Source organism: Tiliqua scincoides, chromosome 10, assembly GCF_035046505.1.
Source record: "Tiliqua scincoides isolate rTilSci1 chromosome 10, rTilSci1.hap2, whole genome shotgun sequence".
NCBI classification, from domain to species: Eukaryota; Metazoa; Chordata; class Lepidosauria; order Squamata; family Scincidae; genus Tiliqua; species Tiliqua scincoides.
This window is the reverse complement of record NC_089830.1, coordinates 20,142,353-20,148,323: the sequence shown is the minus strand read 5'-3', so window position 1 is coordinate 20,148,323 and position 5,971 is coordinate 20,142,353. Positions and strand designations below refer to the sequence as shown.

Sequence of the window (5,971 nt, the reverse complement as noted above, 5' to 3'; positions counted from 1 at the left end):
GACATCGATGGAGTGGTTCAAAGTGGTGGTGGACGTCAGCGATTGCAATGATGAAAGTGTGCCAGCCGGAACGGCTGTCTACGTCTTCTTCAGGGATGCAGTTATCACGGTGACCAACTTCCAGGAGACTTGGGTAAGAGAGACTCAGCGCCGGACATGCCAAGCCAAGAGCAGATATCCTCTACTGATCAGAATTCATTCTGCTCCTCAGCTGTGTCCCCAAAGGGAGAGTACCATCTTCTTGACCAATGAAGGATAAATCTCTTCTCAAAGCCTGTTTCCTTGAAGCCTTTTGCACAACCCCGCAAGTCTTCAGCCCCTGCTGAAACAACCCCAAGTATATATTGCTGAACATGCCCCATTGGCACAGCTATGTCAGTGCAGGAAAGTTGGTTAGGAGTTGGGCCTTAATCTTATTGCATTTCACGAGCTGCTTTCTGTAAAACCACAGTATACAAAAGTTAATCTATTCCCAGCGCTAAAACTAAACTATCATTCCTGGGATTTTTAGGGGGAAACTATGGCAGTGGCCGTTCAAATCAGTAAAAAACATAAGTTTGAAGTCTCTTGACACAGGTAGTTCTGTTATTAACTTAAGTCTCCTTTCTGGTGCTGCAACCATTTGACCCCATAGCTTGATCAATACAGAGAGTTCTAGACCCTAAGACAGGGGTGCCCAAACCCCGGCCAGAGGGCCACTTGCAGCCCTCGGGGACTCCCAATCCAGCCCGCGGGGAGCCCCCCGTTTTCAATGAAACTCTCACCCTCTGGTGACTTGCTGGAGCCCATGCTGGCCCAATACAACTTCTCTTAGCGTGAGGGTGACTGTTCAACCTCTTGCATGAGTTATGGGATGAGGGCTTCCTCCACTGCTTGCTGTTTCACATCTGTGATATAGCAGTGGCAGTGAAGGAAAGGCTGGCCTTGCTTTAGACATGGTCTTTTATAGGCCTTAAGCTATTGCAAGACCTTCATTCATTCATATAAGTTCTATCTCTAATATATTCATTTATGTAAATCTATTCAAAATTGAAATGTAAATGAATTCTTTTTTTCACGGCCCCCAACACAGTGTCAGAGAGGTTATGTGGCCCTCCTGCCAAAATGTTTGGACACTCCTGCCCTAAGAGTTTCCATTCCCCATGTCTCCTGCTGAACGTGATGGCCTTACAGCCCAAACCTCTCTCCTCTGCACTCGGCTTTAGCCTGCCTTCCTTGCCTTTCAGGTGAACGGACTCTTGGTACAGCTCCCCCAGAAAGTATCCAAAGCCGTGTCCATCATCGAGGATCAGGGCAGCATTGTCATTAATCAGAGTTCCAAGGTGCAGATTGTCTTCGTCCCCAACGACAGAATATCAGTGAGAGTGGCAGCCACTCTGGCCGAGAAAATGTGTGCCCCTTGTGGGAACTTCAACGGTGACGCGTCAGATGACCTGAGGCTGCCCAGCGGTCAGATTGCAGGCAACCTTGCTGAGGTCATTGATGCCTGGAAGGCCAGAGACTTCTCAGAGTGGTGAGTAGCTTTAGAAGTGGTTGGCTCTAGAGGTACGTTGGCTCTAGAGGTACGTAGATGTTGGGGCTGTCAAGGGCTATTGAGCTTTCCAGAGCTCAGATATGATCCTCAATGTTCTTCCACGTTTACTTCTGGCTCTCCACGGACACGAGTCAGAGGGCTTCTCCATGGCTCCAACTTCCGACCTCTAGCCCCTCCAAGTTTCTTGAGATCTAGCCATTCCCAGCCTTAATGGGGGATTTGGTGACATAAGGAGATCACTGATGAGGGCCAGTCCCACCTGACTCTCTTTTCTTCTTCTCTCTACAGTTATTGACACCTGGAAGACCAGCTCCCTCTTATACTGGTAAGCAACCCACATTGTGGAAGGTTCTAGCTTCAATCCCCAGCATCTCCCAGAAGGGCAGAGAAAAATGTTCCCATCTGAAATCCTAGAGAGCCTGCCAACACTCAGTGTTGACAAAGCTAAGACAGACGGACCAAGAGTCTGACTCATCATAGCAGCTTCCTATGTTCCAGACTGCTGTCATATCTAAGCATTTATTCTGACATTTTCCATCATAACAGTGCTTTTGAAATCATTCTCCTAGAACAGTGTTTCTCAAACTGTGGGTCGGGACCCACTAGGTGGGTCACAAACTAATTTCAGGTGGATCCCCATTCATTTCAATTTTTTTATTTTTAATATATTAGACTTGATGCTACCATAGTATGTGACTACATTTGGGGAAATGTTACAGACCTGTACTTTTAACAAGCTACTATCTGTATTCTTTGAACATTGGCAGTCAATGGGACTTACTCCTGGGTAAGTGTGGATAGGATTGCAACCTATTATTGTTAAAAATGTTCCTGCTTGATGATGTCACTTCCAGTCATGACAACACTTCCAGTAGGTCCTGACAGATTCTTATTCTAAAAAGTGGGTCCCAGTGCTAAATGTGTGAGAACCACTGTCCTAGAAGATGGACAATGGGGCACCAGTTAGGTACCCACCAGTTAGGGAGGGCACCAGGATGAGGTCTCTTGTTATCTGGTGTGCTCCCTGGGGCATTTGGTGGGCCGCTGTGAGATACAGAAAGCTGGACTAGATGGGCCTTTGGCCTGATCCAGTGGGGCTGTTCTTATGTTCTTATGTTAAGATCACCCATGGTGAGTTAAGTGCCTGTATCTTTAAAGATTCATCGCTCTTGTGATGCCATATTGCACTTTCAATTCAAGAGGCATGTATAGTTCAAGCCCTAAGACAACTGAGCTTAAAACCCAGAACTGGTCACCTTGGATGCCCACAACTGAAGGGGAAAGGCAGGATATTGATTTATTAAATAAAATAAACTAGATTAATACAAGAATGCATTAAGAAGGTACCTAGATGTGGGGACCTGTTACCATCAGCAAACAAAACAGTTGGGAAAGCAGACAGTAATTTAGGCAGACAGGGAGAGCAAGAAGACTGGCAAAAATTTTACACTGTCAGTACCTATAACTGAGGATAGGCCTCCCTCTTTAACCCATGTGTAGCTATGGAGAAGCAATAGGACTTTTGCACATGCTCAAAACCACTGTCCTGAGATGCATCTTTTGAAACAAAATGTGTACTCTGTACATGCTCAGTGATGCTTGGCCTGGGGGGGCCAGAATTGGGGAAAAATAAATCTTGGAAACCTAATTTATCAAACAGTGGAGTATGGAACAAGCTCCCAATATCTGCAACTCTCTCCAGAGTACTTTTCAAAGCTGACTTCTGAGGCTCTTTTCCCAGATTGCCGCTCTTACTACGTTCAAACGATTCTCCCGAACTGATAACGCTGTAAATTTCCATAGACTAAGGAAAAAAGTCTCCATGAAAAATCAATTTCAGAGTTACTGTGAGCTAAACTATTATCCAACTAGCAAACCTACACTGTTCCCAAGAGAGAAAAAGGAGCCTTCCCTTTCCCTTCTAACAACATTTGTCGCTTCCTTTTAAGAACATTAATCTCCATTCTCTAATGTGGAAGCTTGCTCTGATTTCCTGCTTAGCAAGGTGGCAGCAATATAAAAGCACTCCTTTTATAGTCTTCTAGGTAGGAAGTGTCTTCACTTCCTGGTCCCAATCCAATGCACTTGCCCTTAGTGTCCTCCAGACTGCTAGCTTCATTCCCATCTCATTGTCCGACAAGCAAAACGGTCCCCTGAGGAATTGCACCAATCCTATATGTGTCCACTCAGAAGAAAGTCCGATTGTGTTCAGTGGGGCTTACTCCCCAGAAACTGTGTATAAGGTTGTATCCAAATGACATGAGGGGATCCTAATGAGGATCGCCTAATGATCCTCACCTAATGCTGGACTGGTCCATCCATGAAGCTGACTGAGAGTGCAACTTTCCAGCACCAGTGCAGCCGCAATGCAGCCCCAAGATAAGGGAACAAATGCTCCCATACCTTGAGGAGGTCTTTGTGACCACAGGATGCAGTGCATGCCCCATGGGCACATTTGCACCGCACTGGAAAAAAATTAGATAGAATTGGGCCCTGAGTCTGTCACCTCAAGCAGCAGATTGGCAGGGGGCAACTGTTACCCTGCACATGCCTGATCTCATCTGATCTCAGAAGCTAAGCAGGGTCAGGCCTGGTTAGTACTTGGATGGGAGACTGCCTGGGAATACCAGATGCTGTAGGCTTATACCATCGTCTTTCAAGACTGAAAGTTGCCAACCCACCTCTACTGCTGCTGTTCTGTTCCTCACATTCCCTGAAGTGGAAAAGGAAGAGGGGGCAGAATGGAAGAGGAAGAGTGGAGGAGTGCCAGATGTCAGAATGTCACATGCAAGGGAGGGCACCAGATCGCAGGTCTCTTGTTATCTGGCGTGCTCCCTGGGACATTTGGTGTGCCGCTGTGAGAAATGGGAAGCTGGACTAGATGGGCCTATGGCCTGATCCAGTGGGGCTGTTCTTATGTTCTTATGAGAAGAGGTTGGTGGGCTAGAGCACCTGAGGATTTCTGGCATTTGCCCTTAGCCCCCAACTGAGTCTGCAGCAGATTCCTTTTCTAACCAGAGACCAGAGCTGTTCCATAGAGAGCTGGTGCATTCTGTGCATTTTGGTGATCCTGGTGGGTCACTGCTGTGCTATTCTTCCAGGAAGACAGGCAGAGGACCACAATGCCAGAACATCCTTTAGAGCAGGGGTGCTCAAACTTTCAACTTTAGGGATGCTGGACCTTTAATAAGTGTATAGAAGAGAGAATTTCAGCATGTGCAGCTTGTCATCTGTGGGATGACAAGTTGCACCTGCTGCAATTCTCTCTTCTATACACTTGTTAAAGGTCCAGAATCCCTAAAGTTGAAAGTTTGAGCACCCCTGCTTTAGAGGGAGGTTCTTGGCTAAAACTACCCGTGTCCTTGTATGACCTGAAAAAAAGGACTCAGCTCACAGTTCAAGTCTAACACCTCATTTGTTGTATTTTCTTTTCTCAGCTATATCGGAAAAAAAACCGTAGACTGAGGCATGCACTCTGGAATCATGCACTGGACCACACAAGCACCTTCGGATGCCGCGACTGGCAAAATTGTAATCCACGACTGAGAGTGTCAAAGTACACTGCCCTATCAGATATACACTGCCGTATCAGGTACGGGCTTGGTGTCAAATTCATAGAGTGCGTGAGTCAAGCGTCAAACCCATAGGTGGATGCAGCCCCCCACAAGCTCTTTATCCAGCCCACGTGACAATTTGGTTCCCCTAGCACTGGTTCTCCTAGCACTGGTTCTCCTAGCACTGCGCTTTCAGCGACACTGCTTCTACGGAGGCTCTGGGAGGCAGAGATAGAAGGAAGCCTTGGAGGGCAAGGAACGCTACAGGGAAATGGGTAGACCAAGAGGGGTGGCAGAAGGGGTGCTGCTGAAAGGGCAGCCCTTGTGGTAATTCGGCTCTCCCAAGTCTTGAAGACATGATCAAGATTTGTACATTTTCTCTACTGTCAATTGCAGCTAATGTTTTTTTTTTTTTTTTTTATGCAAGAACAAAGTGCTTATTTCAACTCCTGCTTAATGATGTCACTTTCAGCCCTCAGTGATGAAAGCTATTTGGTCCACTATATGAAATGAGTTTGACATCCCTGTCATAGAGGATGCGGGCACAATCCTAACCAGGTCTAACTCAGAAGTAAGTCTTTTTGTGTTCAATGGGTCTTACTCCCAGGAATGTGAGGTCAGGATTGCAGCCTATGTCTATCAGCAGCCATTAGCTATGATGGCTAAGGAACTGAACCTCCCTTTCCAGGAGCAGTGTATCTCTGAATACAGCCGCTATGGGAAAATGACAGAAGGTAGCTGTCATCTTTGTGGCAGGCCTGTGAGCTTTCCAGAAACATTTGGTCACCCACTATGGAAGGCAGTATATGCCTGACTAAGGCTGCAATCCTAACCACACTTTCCTGAGAGTAAGCACCACTAAACAAAATAGGACTTACTTCTG

General features: G+C 46.6%; 1 pseudogene; it reads left to right on the top strand.

Moving 5' to 3' along the window:
* Positions 1 to 4,056: 4,056 nt before the first annotated feature.
* On the top strand, positions 4,057 to 4,176 carry LOC136661904 (5S ribosomal RNA; annotated as a pseudogene).
* The last annotated feature ends 1,795 nt before the right edge of the window (positions 4,177 to 5,971 follow it).